Below are 11,924 nucleotides of genomic sequence, written 5' to 3'. Positions count from 1 at the left end.
TCATCTCATCTTTGTTTTCCTGTCCATATTTTTCCTCTTCTGATCTTCTAAACATTTGCACAAGCCAGTTCCCTCATCCTCAACATTCAACATCACATTCTCTCCCTATCTCTCGTCCGCCGTCTCTCTCTTGTCATTTTCTCCTTTGGGGAAACACCCAACATGATTCGTACACACACACACACATTTGGGTCACTCTATATGTATTTACCCATCATTCTCTCTCTATTTCTTTTCCCTCCTTTTCTTTGCTCCAACTGCCTGAGAGAGAGAGAGAGAGAGAGAGAGGGAGAGGGAGAGGGAGAGAGGGAGAGGGAGAGGGAGAGAGAGAGAGCGAGAGAGAGAGATTCCCACAGGCTGCAGAAAAGACTCTGGATTCTGGCCAGTCCGTCTGACCTGCACTAACACTGTTCTCTGGGGAAACAAGTCACTGTGTGTGTGTGTGTGTGTGTGTGTGTCTGTGTGTGTGTGTGTGTGTGTGTGTGTGTGTGTGTGTGTTAGTGGGTGTGCCACAAGTGTGTATCTATCTATGTCTTCTCATAATGCTTCATACACAATTCACGCATCACACACACACACAAACAAACAAACACACACAAATACACACAGTAAATCTGTGGCAGTGTGGTATCAAGAGTTCAGAGAACAGATAGGCAGGGGCAGGGAGTAAAGCATAGGGAGACCAGCAGCCTACATTACCCACAATGCTATATTTAGAACCACTGCAGTGGGTGACTCAGCACAGCACTGGCTGCTTTATTAGCAGAGCCCAGTGATGGTAGTATATTAACTAATGGCATATCATGTGATCTAACATGGATTATAAATGATGATATTGGATCATATATGGATAGAAAATGCAGGCTATATTTTGTTAACTTTCTTTAGTCTCATTTTCATTCAGTCTCATTTTTAAGCAACTTTTTTTCAAGAGAGACCTGATAGCAGAACCAATCACAAGCACAGCATATACAGACCAGTGACATGAACATATACAATTAAACAGGAAATGGTTAAGGTTAAAAAAAAACACTAAACAGGGGACCTAGGTGGTAAACAGCAACAAGTTTCACAATTGATCTGTATATAAATAATGCATTGATGAGGGATGAGCATGAAAAACTGTCGAGGATGTATGAATTGACTCTTGCCAGGTAAATTGGGTGATGGAGCACACATTGGCATTGCGATGACACTGAGAGCATCAAACACACACAGGACACAAATTAATATACTTTATATGCATTTGGGATTTACAGTGGTTGATTGTTTTCTACCTGCTGTATTCTCTCTCTCTCTCTCTCTCTCTCTCTCTCTCTCTCTCTCTCTCTCTCTCTCCCACTCACTCTCTCCCTCTCAGTCAGTCTGCCAGATCTAATTAATTGAATTTAAACATTATTGAAACTTGGCAAATGCTTGCTTACATTACACGACCAAAGTACATGAATGAAGACTGGGGAACATGAATGAGGTGTATGGTGATACCCCTCGCCTGGTTTCACATCAAGCCAGCCAGTAATCCATAGCCTGTTTTAGCAGACACACACACACACACACACACACACACACACACACACACACACACACACACAAACAGCTTTCTACATCTAAATGTAGCTACTTCCAAACAGGAAGTGAATGTGGCGCCCCGGCTCAAGGTAGCTTGTGAGTGGTGGAATGGACCTGTGCTGGGGGGCGGCGAGTGCGGTACAGCAGAGACATGTTTACTTAAGTTGACCAGAACATGCTCTCTGGAGACCGGCCTACACGCAAACTCCGGTTAAATCACGAGTGGTGTTGTGTTGTCGTGCCCTTGAGCTGTCCCAAAGGATGTGCCCCAAGCTTGTGTGAGTGTGTGCCGTGTATGTTTAAGTGCAATGCACAAAGACAATGCACGGTATGCACGCGTGTGAGGAAGATGTACTGTAGGTAATCCCTGTAGGGAGATTCATTCTCGGCATTTGACCAATCCCTGTCTGTGTGTCTTCCTCTCTTGCGTGCATGTCCGACGCACACACACACATGCATGCAAGCACACACGCACACAACCACACACACACACACACACACACACACACACACACACACACACACACACACACACACACACACTCAATCACTGATACACCTCACCTGAACCTAAGCAGAGTGGCTAGCTGAGCATTAGCCAAGGAGCGTAAGCCAAATTGCAGTTTGAGTGCTATTCCCATATCATGTGTCACGTACAGCTCTCTATCTGGCCGAGGTCAGCGAGTGCGGACAGAAAAGCCTCACGCTCAGCAACTGTTCTCACAGCTTGCGTGGCTGTTGACAAAACAGCCATGTCCATACAGAGTAGATGACACGATTGTGATTACTGGTTTGTACAAGTGGAAAAGGGGATATTAGCATAGCACGGGAAGCGGTGAGAGGGAAAAGGACTAGAAGTAGTTTTTACCAGACTACCATTTTGCATGAGGCAATGATGTGTTTTTGTTTGGCAGAAAGACAACTAAATGGAAAGTTGTTACTAAATGGAAATCAACTTTGGTTGGATTTTTTGTTGTTGTGTGCGTGTCTGTAATTGTGTGTGTGTGTGTGTGTGTGTGTGTGTGTGTGTGTGTGTGTGTGTGTGTGTGTGTGTGCGAGTGTGCGCCTGTGTGTGTGTGTGTGTGTGTGTGTGTGTGTGTGTGTGTGTGTGTGCACATTCTTGTGCGTGTGTGTGTTTGTGTGTGTGTATGCATTTAAAAAAGATTTAAAGCCTCTGTAATCAAACCCAGAGAGAATGTGCATGCTTTCCCAGGACCAGCTGATTCCATGTAAAACCATCACACAAGCCCATTCCCTGGAGTTCTACAACCCTATTGGCCCTCTTGGCTGTTGGTCACAAAGGGCGGGGCATTAGGGAAAGCCCTTGACCAATGAGGCTAATGTTGAGATTCTTTATGATGTCAGGGCTATCTTTAAGGCTGGTGTTACGAGGCAGCTCCTCTTTAAGCACATACTCCAGTGGAGATGCCTTTCACATGATTACTAGTTTGGCCAGCGTAACACAAGTGTGACACATTGATTCATTCATCCATACACATGTATACAAGCATGCACACACACACAAACACGCATAAACACACACACACACACACACACACACACACACAGTGTTATATATCTCCATGTATTTCAAGCCAAAGCTCCTTGGCCTGACCTCTGAACTTTTGCTGTGCCAAACCTAGAAGTCTCTTGGCTCTCCTTAAGTTTCTTTCCTTGGCAGCCACCACCTTGTGTGTAGTCTGTAGTCTGCCCTCCACCATTTCTCCTGCCATGTCAAAAGATTTGCTCACACTGATACCTGTTAGAGGATTTTGATGATCACAGACGAATAGTTTTTATCCACCTCTACTTATAATTACAATAACTCCTCTAATCCCCCCTTACATCTTGTGGTATATTTTAAGGTAGAAGCACTGGTGAACTGAGCGCTGTCTCTGTTTGAGTCTATTCTTGTATATTCTTGTTTAATACCTTGGCAACAAGGGCGCCACTTTGCGTTGACAGTGGTGGGATTTTTTTGTAGCATTTTTTTGTAAACAATCATAGTGTGATTTCCGGCAATGTGATGAGGGGATCAGCATGAGGTCAGATGAGATCATTATGGCGCAAAATAAATTGCATAATCGCTCATTAGAAGGGCATAGCCCACGTTACTACAAAGCTGACGATACGAAAACACTACAAAACGCACAACATCGTCATCCATATACATCCACAGCTGCCCCATAATGTCAATCAAAGTATCTACTACTACTACTATTTACTGTAGAAAGCACATTTGTCAGTCAGCCCAGCGATAACAATATCCAATGTCACTGCCCTAAAATATCACAAAATAGAACCAACTGAAGTCATGACATTAACAATGTTAAGCGATTTCAGAACATTTTTCACAAATTATGCTTTTAAAAAGTGTTTGGGACATGTCGCCAGTATAAATGACACCTATGCTTGGCAGAACCAAAATGGAAAGACGTAGGCTCTAAAGTAGTTGTATCATTACCATCACAATCAACTACCAACATGCTTAAATTACCCATTGATCCTAAGTCTCTCATACATTTATTTATTGTCATTTATTCTCATACAGAGTGGAATACGTCTAGATAAAGCATGTTTTGATTTCATGTAATGAGTGATTGGTATCATTCAAACAATGTTCTGGGTCGAGAGTCTCTGCAGATCAGCCTTTGTCGGGTGGTCTGACATGACCTCCGTCACCATAGCAACAGCAGTGTCTGTTGAGAGATGTGATTCAACAGGAAGTGACTCCCCCCCCAAAGACCTCCTCCAGACTCCAGACTCACAGCATGTCAGGGAGGGCTATGGTGGGTGTGCGTTTGTGTGTGCGTGTGTATGCGTGCAAAGGGCTCTGACCTTGGAGTCATGCCATCCATGTCAAATGAAAGCCTTTGAGTTTAAATAGTGACAGAATTCTTACATTCGATTGTTCAAAAAAGCAAAAGTAACATCTCAAATTCAGTTTTTTTTTTTTTCCTTTTAGCTGTGTTCATCAATTGTTGATCTATACAGTCGATTGGAAGGCAAACAGACAGTAACGCCCCCCTTCACTAAATTACGGGGATAACATTGCAGGCACCGCTAGTGATTTACACCATTCACATGCTGCTATGTTCAGGAACATTTCCGTCTTGCGCCCGTTACACATGGCATAGCACTTGTGGATGCCAGCCACCATAATATTCTCAGACTGAGAGGAGCGCCCTTATTTTAAACCCTATCCAGTTTCCAGAACTTATTGAAAAACTGAGCTTGTTTGCAAGAAGAAGAAGCTGTATTGATATTGTTATCGAGTCTTTTTCGGCTTTAAAACTTGTGGCCAAGAGGAGCTCCCTTATTTTGGAACCTGCCCAGAAAATAAGGAGCTTGTTTGCAAGTAAAATAAGCTGTATTGATATTATGATCGGATCACCCGAAAAGCATCGGCGCGTTAAGACAAACACTCGCCAATTTCATATGTCCTCAGCCGTGTCTTGCGATTGGTTAACTAGCTCAACGTGAAAGTGTCTTTTGTGAGACGACTCAACCCTTACCGTGCCTCTTCCTGCAATGTGACTGCTTTCATTAAAAACGTAGCCGTACGTGTGATACCAAAATATTAGTAGATCTTGAGCAGGCAAATTGCCAGTACAGATTTTTCGGAGTATCAATCCCTGTTCCCATTCACACACGACCCCATCTCGGAAATCTTCCGTAACATTGCCGGAAAAGACTGCATGTGCGAAATGGGCCTAAGCGAGACAAAAGAAGTTGAGAAGGAGTTGGAAGCAACCATTGGGTTTCTTCACTGTCATGTATAATTTGTACTGCCAGCACACAGCAGCCGACTGTAAACCCCACCTTTCAGCACTGCACACCAACACTGTTGACACAATTTACCATTTATTTTGCATCGGGTGGTTCTCTCATCTGCTCTCCAAGGTTGGGGCGTCAGGGCCCTGTAACGACACGGGCTCATCTCCGCCGTGCTCCAGTGCCCATTGGGGTATTGCTTATAAGTGGTTTCGTTGGGGTCTCTGCGACGGCTGTCAGGCAGCTCTCTGATTGGCTGAGGAGAGGGCCCCCCGGGGACGGATGACTGGCTGACACGACGAGCCTCTGACTGGGACAGATAGTGAAGAAGTGAGGCAGAATCTAGTCCGCCATTAATAATTCTGCTTTATCTGCTGCTGCTGCTGTGGATCCGCCTTTGTCTGCCCATTCCCCCACTGTTCTTTATTTTCTCTTTCATCCCCTGTTCCTCCTTTATTATTCTCTGTCTGTCTGGCTGTCTCTGCCTGAATATTGATATGAGAAAGATTTTTTAAGAAAAAGCCTGTATTTTGTGATGATAATTATATTTCATATATCAAATGAAATAGAATGTGAGGAGACAACCAGTATTAAAATAATAAAGGATATCCATACAAGATCAGAAACGGTCCACAAGATGAGACTTAGTATAGACGTATAGAACATGTGTTAGAGTATATCTTATGGTCAGGGATCTGAGTTCCCTCCCCTGTCTGTGAACGTCCTTGAGTCAGATACCTTACCTTTACCTTCTTCTTGAAGCTAGGTAGGTCGATTTGCAGAAACCAGCCAGAGTAAGCACGATTTTGAGAGTATTCAACCGAAGAAATCCCACCCCTCTCTTCAGGCCTTTCACCAAAGCCACTCACCCAAAACACACGACTAGCTTTCAAGCTTCAGCAATAGGCCTGCCTAGCCTTGTGGAAGTCTCCGGTCATGCACAATGAGAGCATGGGCTGAGTGCGTAAAAGTAGCTGGGTAGGTAGGTAGACCATCCAATCATTTCATTCGGGACGAAGGAACTGATTGTACATGCTTATTACAGGCATGTTACAGCCACAGATACAATAATTTCAACAAATATGACAAAAATGATTCTGAAATAAATTGCCTCCTTAGCTTTAATCTGCTGTTTTGCGTCTCGCTATGGATTAAAGCATTTTATAATCGCAGCATTTAAAATCACAAAATGTATCTTGGTGACGTATCTTTCCTTTCTTTTTCAGCCTCTATATGTGTCTCTTTCTTCTGAGTTTCTCGCTCTCATGGTAACGCCATTGCCATAGAGATATCGCTGTTCAGCATTTTTCTGCGTTATGAGTGTGTGTGTTTATGGGATGGCGGCTGGAGGTTTTGCAGAGACGTCTGTAACCCTGGCAACTGCAGTCTCACCAGCAGCGTGTGTGGCTCTGTCTCCGCGAGTCTTTGTACACCCATATTTCCTGCACATCTCCTAACTGCTGTGTTAACATGATTGAACGTTCCACTACAAACCCTTTTAAATAGTCCTTTCGTCTTCACTGTCGTCCACAATACATACAGTAATTTTAGTGCCAATTATTCATGAACAGATTACTTATTTTTAAATAGATTTCTAGACAAACCAAGTCTGCATAGAGAGCTGGCTAAATCCAAACAGAACAGAATTATTTTCCATATTGGTAGATACAAAATGACATTCTCCCTCTTCCATTTCATTTGGTATCCTGCTCCCTCTGTCGCCATGGCTTCATGGCCGATGTGTCACCGTTTCTATAATAAGACGGTCACGAACCCCCCTTCCAGTTTGGCGTACCGTGGCCGCCCGGTCAGTTTATTCGCAGGAAACAGATATGTCCCTCCCATTGAACAATCTAAACACAAATCAAAATCTGTGGCGTCCCTCCCTAACTTCCCATCTGCCTTATCTAGGCCACCGCCTCGGGACAGGTCATATGTGGGACACAAGCCCCTATAGATCAGGATCACTGCCCGTGTCTGGTGTGTGTGTGTGTGTGTGTGTGTCTGCATAAGGTCAGCAGGGCTAACATTGCGATAAGCTGAGGACAAGCTATGTGCCCACCGGCTACGTCTGCCGGCATGGTTGGGTGTGCTTTTTTATTTGAACTAATTTACGAGAGCTATTCTCAAAGACTGATAAAGGGCAAAGGTTTGGAGGCATTAATGAATGCCTGTGTGTTTTTGTTGGTTTGTGAGTCTTTTATATATTCCAGTGGTATACGTATATAGATATAATATACACATGTTATGTCTATATTATGTATTATGTATATAGTGTTTCCAAGACAGTGCGTCTGTGCTGTGGTGATGTCAGTGTTGTGACGATGTGAGTATCTGTATGTGTTATTATGGTCTGTAATCTGATAATGCATGTGTTGTGACTGTATATGCTGTGACTGTGTGTGTGTGTGTGTGTGTGTGTGTGTGTGTGTTGTTACAGTGTGTGTGTGTGTGTATGTGTGTGTGTGTGTATTGTGTGTGCGTGTGTGTTGTGACAGTGGGTGTTCTGATGATATGTGTGTTGTGAATTGAATGGTGTCTTTGTCAATGTGTGTGTGTGTGTGTGTGTGTGTGTGTGTGTGTGTAGAGGAGAGGCTGAGTTTGAATTGAGCAGTGAGGAGGTGGTGAGGAACTGATGGATCCCTCCAATGATTTTCATTGCGCGGTTGCCATGGAGATGCAATGGTGGTAAGGCCAATGACGCCTGAGGCGAGAGAGGGAGAGATAGAGAGAGAGGAGGAGAGAGAGGATGCTGGAGTGGACTATAATTTGTGGCAGGGCTCATTGATATTCCCTGGGAAAGCGACAATGCAACCGGGATCTGTGTGCATTTCCACACATACACTCACAGGAACACACACACAGACAAACACACACACACACACACACACACACACACACACACACACACAGTATAATATACTTTGAGTTACGCAATCAGAACACTACTATGGACACGCATCCTCAATCCCAAGTGATTGTTTGTTATTGTGTGTGTGCGCATGTGTGTGTGTTTGTCTTAAGATATCATGAGCCTGACCTTACCATTGACCTCAAGGTCGCTCTGTCTGGCCTCTCTATCTATCCAACAACATTTGTCAATACAGCCATCTTTCTGTAACCCCCACTAATTTAATGGGTTACAACTACACAATACTGAGGTGATAAAAATACGTTATATATGTGCATAATGAATACATCATTAACAGTCATATAAACACGAATGTGTGCTGGAAAAGTGAATTCAAGTCAAAGTCAATCACTTGGCCAATCAGTTCAATTGTAAGTGTGATATAAATCAGTTTTGTCAATAGGCAATCGTATTGTTAGATATGACCCGCCTACTGCTGTGCATGTGTGGTTAAGCAATCACTTTGCTTCGCCAAGCCACATATGGCTGTTGCGGAGAACAGGAGGGGAAACACTGTTCCAACATAGCACAGGCCTGTTTTCTGTTTCAGGGCAGGAATATTCAGACCTATTCACCTAACAAAATAAGAAAAACAAAGATATTTGAACAAACTCCTAGTTTTGGCACCTTGCGATCAATATACAGCTCCCGCCGCATGTATATTATATAGATATAGACGAAAAAGAAACCATGTCAGAACGATTCCGAAAAGATAGAATGACAAAAAATACAACAATTCAAATGTCCAGTGTTTACGTACCTTTGATTAAGCGTTTGCTGCTGTATGACGTGTGTACCTTGATGGCTGCCATTCGTTGCCCTCCCCGGGGAAGGAGACCTGTCTATTAACACAGCTCCACAATCTCCTCCCCTCTGGGTTGTCCTTCTCAGCAGGGATTCTGTAGAAGCTAAACCCAGTGCTGTCTCTCCTCCCCGGTTAGTGCATCCGGGTGAACAACAGTAGTAGTATTTTGATTTGAGGAAGAAAGCCTTGTTTTGCCCTCCAGGTTGCCGCTCCTTTATGGCTGTGACGTCATGAGAAAACTAGGAATTAAGTAGTCCATTAGATCCTTTTGTAGTTCATCAAATAAACATCTAAAGGGCATATCCATAGTATATTTCTTCTTTCTGCACGTCCGTACGCCCTGCTGTCTGTCCATCAGTCTTTACATTTATCTATCCTTCCATTTGCTCATATAGTCTCTCCATCTATTCTATTCATCCATCTATCTAACTTGAATAGTCATTTAGTTATTTATTTTTCCCAGCAGCAGACTGTTTGACCTTAGCAACACACGTCCACACTCTCACCATAGCAACAGACAGACCCTCTCTTTCTCAAGGCCGAATCTCTGCTGTCATGGAAACCAACAGAGCTGTCAGCAAAGTGGGTTTCTCCGGGTTATCAACCTCAAATATTGCATCCAAGACAAGCAGAATAAAGTGCAGCCATTTTGATTTTTTTATATAGACAGTGATAAAAGATTCAATTCCTGCTTGTAGGGAAATGTGTGTATTTATGTTTACAGGTATTTATGTTTGTCGGATTCCGAAAAAAGATACAGGATTTATCGTAAGCCAGGCCCCATATGGTGGAACAAAGTTGGCAGCTATCACACATATCCTCCCTGGATACCTGAATACATGCCATGCATACACACCCTAAATACACACACACACACACACACACACACACACACACACACACACACACACACACACACACAAACCAACACACAGCTCTAGTCATACACACACCTGCGTGTTCATTGGAGGCTTTGTGTTGGCAGGAAGCAGATCAAAAGCAGGAAGCCAGTGATAGATAGAGGATATTTGAAGGAGAGAGACGGCGTGAAGGAGGGGAGAAAAGAGAGAAAGTGAGGGATAGCGAGAGTGTGAGGAAATGGTTTGGAAGAGCCTTTTGCGAAGAACTGTTTGCCTTTAGCGTAAACAGTTTTTTTGGAATCTAGATACAACCAAAATAAAACCCAGTTGCAGAATCAAGATATTTCTCTGTGGTGAAAAGGCCCATACAGGGAGCAAATTTTGAATACCCTTTTCAGGACAAGATGCTTACAGTATTACTCAGTGATATCATATGTATTAATTAAGCATGTCAATCATAGAACCATTCTCACACAGTCCGCTGTGTCTTTAACCTGACAGAGACCTATACATTTATCTCAGTCTTCGTCTTGATCTTGGTCTTATCGCAATATATTTAAGCAATAGATCACGACAGGCTGGTATAATGACCGTATATCACTGACTGAAGTGATCTATTGCTTTTATAAAACGGTTACGTAAATATGGCGAAATGAAAGTCATAGACACCCTCAATTTTGAAAAAACTAGAAAGTCGGAAAAGCATTTTTTTAACGAATACAAAAAAGTAGTTCCTCCTAGCTGCCGGCAAAGTGTACGGCGGTTGCTATGCAACACACTGTAGCGTCCTTCAGAGAGAAGGCTAGGCTAAAGACGGTAGCTTGGTTCGCCGGCAATTTAGCCTTCTATCGAGTTCACTCGAACTCGATAGTAGGCTAAATTGCCGACCGTGTGCCTATTGCTTTACAACATTTCCACCCTCTCCATCAATCAACATGTTTTTAGGCTTCAGTGAACTACGCTATCGCTTTTATATATACATAAACAGTTAGAGTTAGGCGCAGAGTGATACTGAACTCTGTAAACTGAACGGGCGTCATAGCTGTGTGTATACGCTCAATATACAACGGTTGGGAACCAATCAGATCGCTTGATTTAGGCCCCCCATTTTATAAAGAGGTATACACACAAGCACACACACACACACACACACAGCTCATCAGAAGTCTCGGCAGACATGTTGACGTTCCCAGTAGCCGTTTCTCCAGATGTGATCTCTCCTCATGTTAGTGTACCCCTTTAGTCAGGGAGGCAAGCAGCAAAACAGGAAGTAGGTCATCAAATTTAGCCATCAAACACACACAAGCACGCATGCACACGTGCACACACACCACTCATTTGGCTATGCACCGCCTCTGTGGCTCTCACTCCAACAGTGAGCTCATTAAAATGTGTGAAGTCACTCCTTCTCCCCTCTGTCTCACTCTCTCATATCTTCTCCCTCTATTCTCTCTATCGCTCCATCTCACTCTTTCTCCCTCATATCTTATCCTTCCTCCCTTCTCTCTATCACTCTCTCACTCTCGCTCTCTTTCTCTCTCTAAAAAGCACACACACACACAAACACACACACACACACACACACACACACACACACACACGTGAGTGCACACACACACACACACACACACACACACACACACACAAGAACACACACACACACACACGCTCAGACACGTGCGCAAACACACACACACACACACACACACACCCTCAGAGAGAAAAACAATCACATTGGGCTCAGCAGAATAACCACAGATCATAAATATGTTCCAGAATATGTATTCTGTGGTTCCAATACTATTCGGACACAGTATATAATCTTTTCCCTTTTCCTCATCATCATGCCGTTACGATACTGTTGCCGCACATCATCATCACAATGCTTCTCTGTGATACACATACACTAACTCGTCAGCAGCCAAGCGTGCGCGTGTGTTGTTGCTCGGTGTTAATGAATGGTTGCTAGGTAGAACAGGAGGTGTGGGGCAGGAATGTGTTAATT

Source organism: Micromesistius poutassou (genome assembly GCF_964030765.1).
Source record: "Micromesistius poutassou genome assembly, chromosome: 12".
Classification (NCBI taxonomy): domain Eukaryota; kingdom Metazoa; phylum Chordata; class Actinopteri; order Gadiformes; family Gadidae; genus Micromesistius; species Micromesistius poutassou.
Note: the sequence above shows the minus strand (reverse complement) of the source record.